Consider the following 12,928-nt stretch of genomic DNA (forward strand, 5'->3'; position numbering starts at 1 on the left):
GTACTACATGCATTTAAAGAAATACACTTTTCTCCTTCTTATAAGATATTTGAAAATTTCCAAACAGTCTATTGTCAAGCAATGACTTTTAAACGATTCTATTTTGTCTCTGTTAAAACATTTACTGGATGATTCCAGTGAATTTTCCTAAGTTGATTCTTTTCTGTGACAGCAAAGTTGGAGAAGAAAATAACTCCTGATTAAAGAAAAAACAACCTCTTACTTTTGTTGTTCTGTAGGCTTTTTGTGTTCTACATGTTGATAGTTAGATGTCACCTGGCCATGTTATGCTATCTTATATAGCCAGGTCATTTGTGAGGCTTGTATATAAATGAGCGAGATACAGAAATTGTGTTTAAAGATTTTCCTGACTTACAAACTCATGAGGTTTATTATTAAAGGTAAAGGAGAAGAACTTTGCAGAAGAGTTGGTAATTTCTCTAACCAGTAGCCTCTGAGAATAGAACCCTCCTTGTGCCTGGAACACCACGAGTCATTGTCACTGGGATCTTGTAATTTGGGATCCTAAGGGAAGAACTCATGAAGTCACTTTTAAATTAACCTCTCTTTCTGCTTGACACCTCCTATACTGTCATTTTGTAAATTAAAATTTGCATTAATCAACACTTAAAAGTAGTTTCTGTTTCAGAAATAAAAAACAAATTACTTCTTCGCACAGATACAGTAACATATAGAGTTAAGGCTTAGAAATATTGTGATTTCTATTTTTTTTCCAGTACACCCAAGGCCTTACACAAGCTAGACCTTCACTCTACCACTGAGCTATATTCTCTGCCCGTCATTAAAATTTTTAAATTGTAGAAAACAATGTTTTAATCAAGTCTCAGAATATTATTTAAGTCAATCTGGCAAGTCTCTCTTCCAGACAAGATTTCAAGTAATTTTTGGTCTAAACTACTTTGTTTTCTTTATAAGCATATACAGCTTAATTAGCGTGCATTTGACTAAACATCTGGATAAATGTCACATTTTCCCAAATAGGTCTATATGGGCCAAAGGAAAAAAAAAGGGAGTCTGTTATTAGTATATTCCACAATAACTAGGTCTTATGTGGCTTTAAACAGCAGCTAGGGGGGAAACATGCCTGTCATTAAGGATCATATACATTACTCCTACTGCTTGGTTAGCAGATATTTAGGCATTATGGTTAAATATTTCCTAGTAACTCCTTGTGAGAGCACTTTACCCTGAGATAAATACATGAAAGAAGAATGAAGGGGTGAAAAATTATTGATGTTTGCTTATTTTCAGAATTTTTGTATACTATTTGTGGTCCTGAATTTTTGTTTGCTTTTGAATTCTATTGAGGATGTGAGGACCTTGATGAAGCTTTTGCGTTGAGGAGAAGTTCTCAGCCATGTTCTAAGATTCCAGATTTAGTGAGGCTCACAGAGAGAGTGTGCAGAGGGAATTCAAGATTCTCCTCTTCTTGGTAGCTGCTCCAGAAGGCCCAGAAGGCAATGTGGTAGGATGGAGAAGACATAGGCACTCAGTGCGTATTGGAATTATGGCTTTCTCTTACTGGATGGATACTATTAGAGTATTGACAAACTTCTATCTCTCCCCACTTCTAACAGCTACCATGTTTATCTCAATGGGCAAAATAAGAAGAAATTCTGAAACAAAAATATGAAACTGCTTCCTTCTATAGAGTCTGACTTCTATTATATTAGAGTCTAAACTATTTTGTTTTCCTTTTTCTTCTTTTTGGTAAAGGAGGTAACAAGAGAATTCAGCATTTAATAGTAATGAAATCACTTTTACTAGATTAAATACTTTAAAATTATATGAATGTATTACAATTATCAATCAAGTCATTGTCCAGCATAATTCTCATATGCTAGATGTTTTTGTTAAGTAGAAGAATAAGATTTAATTTCTACCTTGGTTGCCATTTTTCACATAATTGGAATAACTGAAATTGCTTGAAAATGGTAAATAATTTGAGTCAAAAATATATGATACATTTTAATGATGTGGTTTATAAGGAAGTACTATTAACAGACCTAAAAATGCCGTGGGTGGAACTTCTGATTATTTCAGTGACTGTAGTAGACACATAGGGTGTCACCTATCACCTCTGCTAGGTCTTGTGCACTAACGACCTCCTGTTAATCCTTGAGGAGACCTTTGCACAAGGTGGTGGTGTATATTTCAAGCCCAACCAACAACAGGCTAAGTAATTCAAGTCTTGAACAGGTCAAATAGTTCATAGATGGTCCCATGTGATTGAAGGGATAAATCTGAATTCTAAATCAAGTTACCTTTGCTCTAAACTCCACAGAACTACAGGGTTCCAGCTACCAGTGCCTTTTGGGTTCCTTTGCGTCACCATCATGTCAAGAGAGGCTGTTTCCATACCACAGGGGTTCATGCAGGCCTCTCTGCCACATAGGCCTTGAACGGGTTGAGAAGAGACATGGCTACTAGTTCAGAGGCTCACCTTCATTGTGAGCTGGAGTGGAGAGCTAGTTTTTCCTATATCCTGTCCACCTCGCCCAACATGGGGCAAAATTTCAACTCCTAACAATCTCTGATTTTCTCTCTCACTCCCTTATGATTTCTTGTCCTACATTAGAACAGAGTAATCCTCTTTAAACCTGGCACCTCTTCTTCTTCAGAGTTTCCCACGGCTGTGTTCGAAGACCTCTGTTCTTTGCCTTCCTTCAGGGAACTCCAAAAGATGGTTTCAGCATCTCACTCATCCACTACCATCTGGAACCCCTTCCTCTTAATCGGTGCTCTCCAGATACCTTGGCTTTCTTTCAAATGCTGGAAACACATCAGGTCTTTATCCACGCTGTCTGTCTAGCAGAGTTTCTCCCATCTTCCAGCTCTTTTGCTTGGTTAACTCCTGGAGAGCCGAAAAACCTTCATATGTCAGCTCAAATATGGCTCTGGGGAAAATTGACTCTGACCCCCTGTACTAGCTCCTGTATGATTCTATAATTCCATGCTATTTTTCTTTATAGGATTCATGAGAGCTTGAATTATATTTATGTAATTATTTGATTACTATATTCCCTAATACACTGTAATCTCCTTTCCATTACCTTGTTTGTTTTTGTTTGTTTGGTACCAGGGATTGAATCCAGGGGCGCTTAACCACTGAGCCACATCCTCAGCTCATTTCTTTTTTTAATTTTTTTTTTTTTAATTTTGAGACAGGGTCTTCCTAAGTTGCTTAGGGCCTCCCCAAGTTGCTAAGACTGACTTTGAACTTGCAATCCTCCTGTCTCAGTTGCTGAGACTATAGGTATATGTCACCACAGACGATTACCTTGTGTTTTTTTAATATTTATTTTTTTAGTTTTAGGTGGACACAATATCTTTATTTTATTTTTATGTGGTGCAGAGGATCAAACCCAGTGCCCTCATGCATGCTAGGCAAGCACTCTACACTGAGCCACAAACCCAGCCCTGATTACCTTGTTTTTAATATCAAAAATGCCTAGGAAAATGTCAGAGGTAATCAGTTAATATTTGTGGACTAAATAAAAGTATATTCTTGTGAACTGCACTCTTCATTTCTTTCATCCAGACTGATGGTAAGGAATTAAAAAAAAAGAAGATGATGGACACATTAGTAGCAGTGTACAAGTTGTGTGGATATGTGTTTAAGCACTAAGGGCTCAATGTTTCTGTTCTCACAAATGGTTCATGTTAAGATGCTAACCTCCAAGGTGATGGTGTTAGAAGGTGGGATCTGGGGGAGGTGATGAGATCCTGAGAGTGGAGCCTTAATGAGCGATACCAATGCCCTTTATCTCTATAATTTCTTCTCTCTCTCTCTCTCTCCTCTTTCTCTCACAAACACAAATACGCACACACATGCCCACACAGAGTGAAGAAGAGAACCTTGCTAAACATGACCTAAATGTAAAGGTTTGTATTGCAAGTGGGCATGATAAAAAGTTATGTGCAACTGATCTTTTCTGATTGGACAAGAACCAGAATAAGGTTCTAAGGAGCCCTTTGGATTTTGTGTATTATGCTTTCATTTATTCACCCCCAATTCTTTTTATACAAAAAAGAAGTAAATTAAGATAATACCAAAACAATCATCCTACAGAATATTTTTATTTTGGAGATGCTTTAGCAGCTATTAGATAATACAACTAATTTGCATGAGTAGATTGTCATTCTGTATCCTGGAAATCCCTCCTGAAATATATTTTCTGAACTGATATTATATTGTGGTATTCAGGTGAATAACAGAGAGGAATTCTTACTCAGTGGTACATTGTAGCATTCTTCCTTTATATCCCTCCACCTTACTTTTCCTGTCCCATCAAAGAGCTAACACAAGTTTGGGTTTTCCTAAAGGCCAGAGATTATTATGGGGACGAGGACCTTATCATCACATCCTTTCTTTTTTTTATCTATTTTTTTTCTTTAATTTTTATTGTTGGTTGTTCAAAACATTACATAGTTCTTGACAAATCATATTTCACTCTTTGATTCAAGTGGGTTATGAACTCCCATTTTTACCCCGGATACAGTTTGCAGCATCACATCAGTTACACATCCACTGATTTACATATTGCCATACTAGTGTCTGTTGTATTCTGCTGCCTTTCCTATCCTCTACTAACCCCCATCCCCTCCCCTCCCATCTTCTCTCTCTACCCCATCTACTGTAATTCATTTCTCCCCCTTGTTTTTTTCCCCTTTCCCCTCACTTCCTCTTGTATGTAATTTTGTATAACCATGAGGGTCTCCTTCTATTTCCATGCAATTTCCCTTCTCTTTCCTTTTCCCTCCAACCTCTCACCCCTGTTTAATGTTAATCTTCTTCTCATGCTCTTCCTCCCAACTCTGTTCTTAGTTACTCTCCTTATATCAAAGAAAACATTTGGCATTTGTTTTTTAGGGATTGGCTAGCTTCACTTAGCATAATCTGTTCTAATGCCATCCATTTCCCTGCAAATTCTATGATTTTGTCATTTTTTAATGCAGAGTAATACTCCATTGTGTATAAATGCCACATTTTTTTTTTATCCATTCGTCTATTGAAGGGCTTCTAGGTTGGTTCCACAGTCTTGCTATTGTGAATTGTGCTGCTATGAACATCGATGTAGCAGTGTCCCTGTAGCATGCTCTTTTTTAGGTCTTTAGGGAATAAACCTAGAAGGGGAATAGCTGGGTCAAATGGTGGTTCCATTCCCAGCTTTCCAAGAAATCTCCATACTGCTTTCCAAATTGGCTGCACCAATTTGCAGTCCCACCAGCAATGTACAAGTGTACCCTTTTCCCCACATCCTCGCCAGCACTTGTTGTTGTTTGACTTCATAATGGCTGCCAATCTTACTGTAGTGAGATGGTATCTTAGGGTGGTTTTGATTTGCATTTCTCTGACTGTTAGAGATGGTGAGCATTTTTTCATGTACTTATTAATTGATTGTATGTCCTCCTCTGAGAAGTGTCTGTTCAGATCCTTGGCCCATTTGTTGATTGGGTTATTCATTTTCTTATTGTTTAATTTTTTGAGTTCTTTGTATACTCTGGATATTAGGGCTCTNTTGGTTGCAGGTCTGTCTACCTTGCAGGTGCTGGTGGCGGCTCTGTCCCTCCCCCAACCGGGGCGATGTGTCTACCGCTAGCGGCCCGCTGGGCCTGTTCTGCCGGTGGGTCGCAGGTTCCCTTACCTTGCAGGCGTGGTTGGCAGCTCTGCCCCTCCGCGGGCCGCTGGGCCTGTTCTGTTGGTGGTCGTAGTTCCGCCTACCTTGCAGGCGCGGGGTGGCGGCTCTGCCCCTCCGCAGGCCGCTGGGCCTGTTCTGCTGGTGGGTCGCAGGTCCGCCTACCTTGCAGGTGCGGCTGGTGGCTCTGCCCCTCCGTGGGCCACTGTGCCTGTTCTGTTGGTGGTCGCAGTTCCCCCTACCTTTGAGGCGCGGGGGGGGCGGGGCGGCTCTGCCCCTCCGCAGGCAGCTGGGCCTGTTCTGCTGGTGGGTCACAGGTCCGCCTACCTTGCAGGCGCGTGGGGCAGCTCTGCCCCTCCACGGGTTACTGGGCCTGTTCTGCCAGTGGGTCGCTCATCACATCCTTTCTAAGCAATGATGTTTTCTACATTACAAAGGTCATAACAAACTATCTGTCCCTACATCAGACAATATTTTGGTTAAAATTCTTTTAAGATCAATTCATCTATCAGACAAATGTAAACATTTTTTAAGACAAATACCTACTATTCAAGGACTGCAAACTTGGGTTTCAAATATAAGGATAGGGATAGGGACTGAGAATGCAGTATCTCCTACAGTTTCTGTAAGGACCATGGAAACAGAAAACTACTTACATTGTCATGGATATTTTCACCTGACCTTATCTTTTTGAGATACAAATTGGTAAGCTCTAGAAGCCACAGTAGACTTGGCTAGAACCTAGCAAATATATCCTGGCTGTGAACTGGCTTATTTATTTCAATGTAACAAGTCTTGGTTTAATTAATCAAAGCCTAATTGGAGTGTTTGGGGTATTGTGTTGGCATGTGTGGAGGGAAGAAATCAGAGGCTTAGGAATCACGAAGCCATGGACACAGTGCCATTACTTGGAAAACAAACAGTTTTGTGTTATGTACATCCTCTCTCTTCCCCCACACCAGAGGCAATATGCAAGCAGTTTGACTGATAGCTAGGAAAAAATTTGGCCACATGTCATAGCTAGACGGCCATCATGGGTTCAGCAGACAGATCAGCAGTGTCTGTTCTTCAAAAGAAGACAGAGCATAGTGAAGAAGGAAAATGAAAGAGCCTAGGATAAACCACAGTGTAGAGATAGAAACACTATCATCAAAGGATTAAAAGAAAATCAAAATCTTTCGCCTCTGTGGAAAATATCCAAGTAGCCAGTTATATTCAAATAACCATGTTCATACTCATGGACTTTGGAGCTAGAGGGAGCTAGGTTAGGACCCTAGCTGTGCCTCTGCACTCTGTCATCTCATGAAGATTATTTGACCTTCCTAGGATTTAGTACTTCATGTGTTAAGTGGGCAGAGCAATATTTCCAGTAGTTTTATGTGAGGACTAAGATAGCATGTATCAAAGGCACATTAATATCAGCTCCCTTGATGGTGAAAAGTAATAATCACTGCTTTCTTGATATTTTGTTCTAAATTGTTTGGAAAATGAGTCACATCTACCTGTTTAATCAGATATTTCCAGCGTTTCTTTAGAGGGAGCAGTCCTGCTTAAGGACACAAGCTGAAATTAGTGCTCTCATTGGAAGTGTGTTCTGTAGGTGAATTACAGGCATCATGATTCCTTCCAAATATTTCATAGTCAAAGTCTATTTCTTTTCTAATTATTAAAGGCTCTATCTGGATCCCAGGTGACATTCTTATACTTTGAAGGTAATCACAGAATTCATGTATCTTTTTCGAGACAAGAATATTAGAATGGAAAAAAAAATCTTCAATTTCTAAGGCAAAAATGTATCCTACAATGATTTATTCAACACAGTAAAATATTCCTATTATTGATAATAATTAATAATATTAATTAATAACATTAATAATTCTTATTATTAATGATATTATTAATAATAGGAATATTAATAGTATTTCTATTATTAAGGTGAACTCTATGAATTCACAAGTGAATATCAAAAATAATCAAAGACAAGCAATTTCAAGTTTCCAACTAAATATCTATCAAATATGTTTATACAAGTAATGCATTTAGAGGCTGCCAATTCTAGAAACATACCTTACATAAGCCCTTTATTTTTCTATGTCAGACCTAAACTATCCTGAGTTAATTCCCAGAACACATGGGGGTCAGGTACCATGTGAATGGGATCTTGGCTGAGTGATAGAGGCCACTCTAGTTAACTAAGTTCCTGGAAGGCACACCATGGGCTACAAAGGAAAACTTGAAAAACAGGCTTAGGCAGGAAGAGAAAAAATCCTGACAAATGTTAGCTTAGAACACGAGTTTGGGGCCATCTGCTATCTCTGACATTCACTGGTCACATAACTACTCCACTATATCCATTATAAATGATCTCAGTGCTTGCCCCCACTCTCTGGAGGTAGGAGATTCTGCAAGTGAGTGTCTGGTTGTCTGATGTCATATCCTCACACTCCTCACCCTCTTTTACAAGGGGAAACTCAACCCTGCTTCCACTCTTGTCTTTTCGTTCCTGCCAAACAGGAAGTCTATATGCTGAGCCTACATGGTGTGTTAGCAAGAACCCTCTCTCTCTATTTATTCCTGTACAAGACTCTGCTGAGATGGTACCAGCTTGACACGGGATGAAGATATGGTACATTTTTAACTCTTTGTAGATATACATGCATACATATAATCCCTTTATAAACACACACATGTTCATATATGTCTGAAAACAAAGTATGAAAAATGATGAACTAAAAATACTGTCTCTAACCCTCAGAAGATGGTAGTTCAGAATTGCCCCATACTTATTTCATTTTTCTCAATTGTGTTATCAGTGTCAATTGTTACATAAAGAGTGACATGATAGTAATACAAAGAACCATTTTTTGTGTGTATGTTTTTGTGCTCAATATACTTTCAGAGGGCTGTCAGGGATGATTTTCGCACATACAAGAAGTCACACATTTGATCCTTGTGCAGGGGGTATGGAAGATTATCAGTTTAACAAAAGGGAAACGAAAATCAATTTTCACCCAATGCACTTGTGTGAATTTAATCAAAATTGAAAAGTAAATAAACTCTTGCTACTGGTCATATCTTCTGAAGAGGGTAAAAAATATGTTTGCATTGTTGGTAAATAGAATGAGCTTTCTCAAACAATGAATTCACCCTTTTCTAAGCTGAATAGTTTTTCCAGATTAGCCGTAAATCCAAGTGCTGTAGGAGAAGTTAGAGCTTTATTAAGAGATAATAAAACTATATTTAATCACAATTATTTCACACTGGGAATAAAATTGAATTATACCATCCTATATTTCCCAAGATCTTTAAGCTCTATGAGAGACTTCTAGAATCTCAGAGGTGGTGTGTTCTTTACGTGAGCATTTCTCAGCACATTATATTCCCAACCTCAATTATCTCTCCTCTCACTCATTTAAAAGGAGTATAAGAAAATTTAGCTCTAACAGCACACGTTAAAAATGGGACTTATTTTTTTCATTGATTTAACAAATCAATGTCACTTTCTTTCTTTTCTAAACATAATTATTTGCAAACATTTCATTCTTTTCTGGAAAGAAAAGATTTTTGAAATTTCTCTCTTTTTTGGTGGTGGGGTGGGGAACTGAGATATGGGAGGCCATCCTCGCACGTGATTTGAGTTACCTCCCTGGCTGGGTGAGAGGCACTTAGACACAGCTGTGTCAGAGCTTTCCCCACCCTTCTCCAGGTCCCAGGGCTTTGTCCGTGCAGAGGCGTGTCTGTCCACTGCCCTGAAGACCCAATCATCACCCCTGACTTTGGGATGCTGCCCCCCCTTAACCTTCATTGGATGGAATATTCCCTGGAATTTTTTGTTCCCCAATGAAAGTCCACTCCCTGGCTTGTTCTTTCTCTCCCTAGCCTCTTCTGTAAACCTCGCTACCGCTTTAGGTGGCTATGAGAAGCCGTCCTGGAGCTGGTTTTAAAGGTAATTACAGTCTTGTCTCTTTAATTTAAAACTCCCTAGCGTTTACCTTCTTTAATGAAGCCAGCACTGGTCGCATGGCAGACTGAGAGGTTTAAAAGAAAGTATACTTCTGATGTTAGAGAAAATTATTATTATTATTATTATTTTGGAGAGGGAACACGGGATTGAGCTCAAGACTGTTTGACCACTGAGCCCCACCCCCAATCCTTTTGATTATTTTTTAAAATTTTGAGACAGGGTTCTGCTAAATTGATTAGGGCCTTGTTAAGTTGCTGGAGCTGGCCTCAAATTTGACATCCTCTTGCCTCATCCTTCCAAGCCATGGGATTACAGGCATGAGCCACCACACCTAGCCAAAATAAATTTATTGATAGGAAACTCATTCAACAATAATTCAACATTCACTAAAGTGCAGCTGTAATAGATGCTTAAAGTTCTGTTGAAAACATGGTGTTTTTCATTTAAACAGTGAAATAATTCAACACATTAGTGAAAGCCATTCTACTAGGGAGATACTTTTCTTGTAATTGGGATGATTTTTAACTGAATCATGGGTAGTTTGGTTAAAGGTATTCATTTGAAGACAGCTAGCGGGGAATGTCAGTGTGTTATTTCTTCATCATGAAACAGAAAAATTCAAGAGGGCCCGCGTTGAGTATTTATTTCTGATCTTAATGCAATCAGCATGATGTTCAGTCATGTTTGGCCACTTTTTTCTATTTAATGTTTAAACAATGCTACATAAATTAGATATTTGGTATCCTGTGTCTTTGAGGGGGAAAAAAAAAGAATATTCTTTGAGGAAGACAAAATCTAAATTCTGGTATTTTTATTTCCTTTCAAATAACCAACATAGGCAACTGAGAAGTCAAGGAAAGAAATAAATAACCTTGGCCTTGGTCAACACCTCTTAACCCCTGATTTTAATGGCTTGTACAGACAAAAGTCCAAGGGTCCACAGCTGGTCTTATGACATCATGCAGAAACGTAAGACGTCCCATGCTGCCCTATGGTCCTTCTACTGCTTCTGTCTCCTGAGTTGCCACCTGTATTAAAGAACATCGAACAGGTAAAACAATCATCACTAGCTACCATATATTGATTAGAGAGAAAAACCTTAAAGAATCCTAAAGTCAGACTGCATCTCCAGCCAGTTCTTACTGACAGTGCAGAATTGTTCAAGCCATGTGTTCTAAATAGTGCCTTCTATCAAAAACTTCCTCAGGCTATTACCCCAGGCTTTCCAAAATGAGAGGGTTATAAAAATAATATAAAGGAGGAGAAAATTCCCAAACAGCCTGTATCTGAAACCCATATTTCTTTAATTAAAATAGTCTAGGAATAAAGAAAATGGCTTGATGGCTGTATGAAGTAGTATTTCTCTGAATTTGCCTCTAACCATAAAATTTCAGAAGTTTCATCTTCCCTCAAGTTTCTCAAGAGGACATGAGAATGACTAATGTGGGTAGCTGAAAATCGTCCCTTCAGCTGCTGTGTCTTCTAATAGCCCTGACTTAGTTCTTTTCTTGTCCTTCCTGGTACATGGTTTACTGCTTTAGTACTGTGACCACAGAGGTAAACAATTATCTAAATTTTGGAAAGTTCTACACAGGACTGCATAGACTACCAGGCTATGGTGTGTGTGTGTGTATGTGTGTGTGTGTGTGTTTTCCATATTTTACAGAGAGTTTAGGGGATTAGCTTTTTGGGGAGAGGGGGATTGAAGTCAGGGACACTCGACCACTGTGCCACATCCCCAGCCCTATTTTGTATTTTATTTAGAGACAGGGTCTCACTGAGCTGCTTAGCCTCTCTCTTTTGCTGAGGCTGGCTTTGAACTTGAGATCCTCCGGCCTCGGCCTTCCCAAGTTTCTGAGACTACAGGCACGGGCCACCACGCCTGGCAGGGAATTAGCTCTTTTTTATTTACACACTTTCCAACAGTTCTTTGCTACATTTCTTTAAGGGAAGAGAGGCAAGAGGTAACATCTGACCCATATCCCAAATTTTCCATTTTTTCTCGCAACTCAAAGCAAGTGTGTGTGTGTGTGTGTGTGTGTGTGTGTGTACACGCATGCTCACTTTCTTTTTCCAAAAGGATTTGTTCTTTGCTAATAGATTCTCTAGTCCTTAATGCAAGAAGATCCCAGTAGACATTTAGACTCACCAGACTCTTAAACACATTTGAATCCTAGTTTAAACTCAACTTGGTCTCTCAGGCTAGAACCCCTTCACCATTCACATGCCCGTATTTCATTGAAAACCTTCCATCTGAGACCAGGCTATCTTCTTCATCATCATAAACAGCAGTAAGTGAATTGGATCCAAATAAGTTTTTTTTTCACTAGAATTGTGCCTGCTGTTTTGTAGTTTGCACTTGGATCTATTCACCTTTCTACTAGAGAGACCAGGGAAGCATTAGCTCTAAATGTCAGTTTGGGCAGCATGACACCAAGGTCAAGGACTGAGGTCTCTTACATGAATCAGTGTTATTCCTGAAAATAACCACATTGACCATTTGCAAGGACTTTGGGGAGACTGAAGAACCCAGAGGGCTTTGTGACTCATCACAACGATGCTCCCACGCAGGCAGTTCTCAGCTACATCTTTGCCATAATGGGCCTTATATTTTTCAAGCTCTTTACTCCAAAGCCTGTGTGAACAGCTAAATGCTTGAATATGAGTGGACTGGTCATTCTTACATAATTTCAAAGCCATTACCTGTGGGCAATGACTTGCCATATTTACGCCTTCTGTGCAAAATATACTTTGAGGATGCTGTTGTCTCAGTAAGAACTTAAAACCTGAGCTCAGAAATGACATTGCTTTCAAAAAGTTCCCTAGAAATCCTATAATGTTTGAGTTACTAAGACATGAAATTTAAGAATTTCAGAATCCCCTCCTTTTATGTTCCCTGAGATTCGGTTCTCACTCTGAACATGAAGGTTGACACCCTCTGAGTGCATACATAAAGGAGGGAACTGGTCATTAAACTTCCCAAATATTATATTTTCTTTTACCATTTTCCAAAAACTGTATTCTTTAAGGTTAAAAACCTCTTTAAGGTTATTCTTTAAAATGCAACTTAAGGTTTAGATATAGGACCCCAACGTTATGTATAGCTATAATGACTAAAATACAATACCACCACCAACAAAAACTTTTCTTATTGCCTTGCAAATAAAGATCTCAACAAGAATAAAACATAATAAGGATTTATTATTTCTATAATATTTAATTCATTCATAAGTGAATATTAATCAAACTTATTAGAATAATGAGGGTGTTCCCATCACTTGTTGGGTCTTGCAAGATAAAATTT

General features: G+C 38.8%; 1 pseudogene; it reads right to left on the reverse strand.

Annotated features, from left to right (window-relative positions):
- The window catches only part of LOC125613618, a 61,615-nt pseudogene extending 49,267 nt beyond the window's left edge, over window positions 1-12,348 (reverse strand).
- Window positions 12,349-12,928: the final 580 nt, after the last annotated feature.

Source organism: Marmota marmota, unplaced genomic scaffold, assembly GCF_001458135.2.
Source record: "Marmota marmota marmota unplaced genomic scaffold, marMar, whole genome shotgun sequence".
Taxonomy (NCBI): Eukaryota; Metazoa; Chordata; class Mammalia; order Rodentia; family Sciuridae; genus Marmota; species Marmota marmota.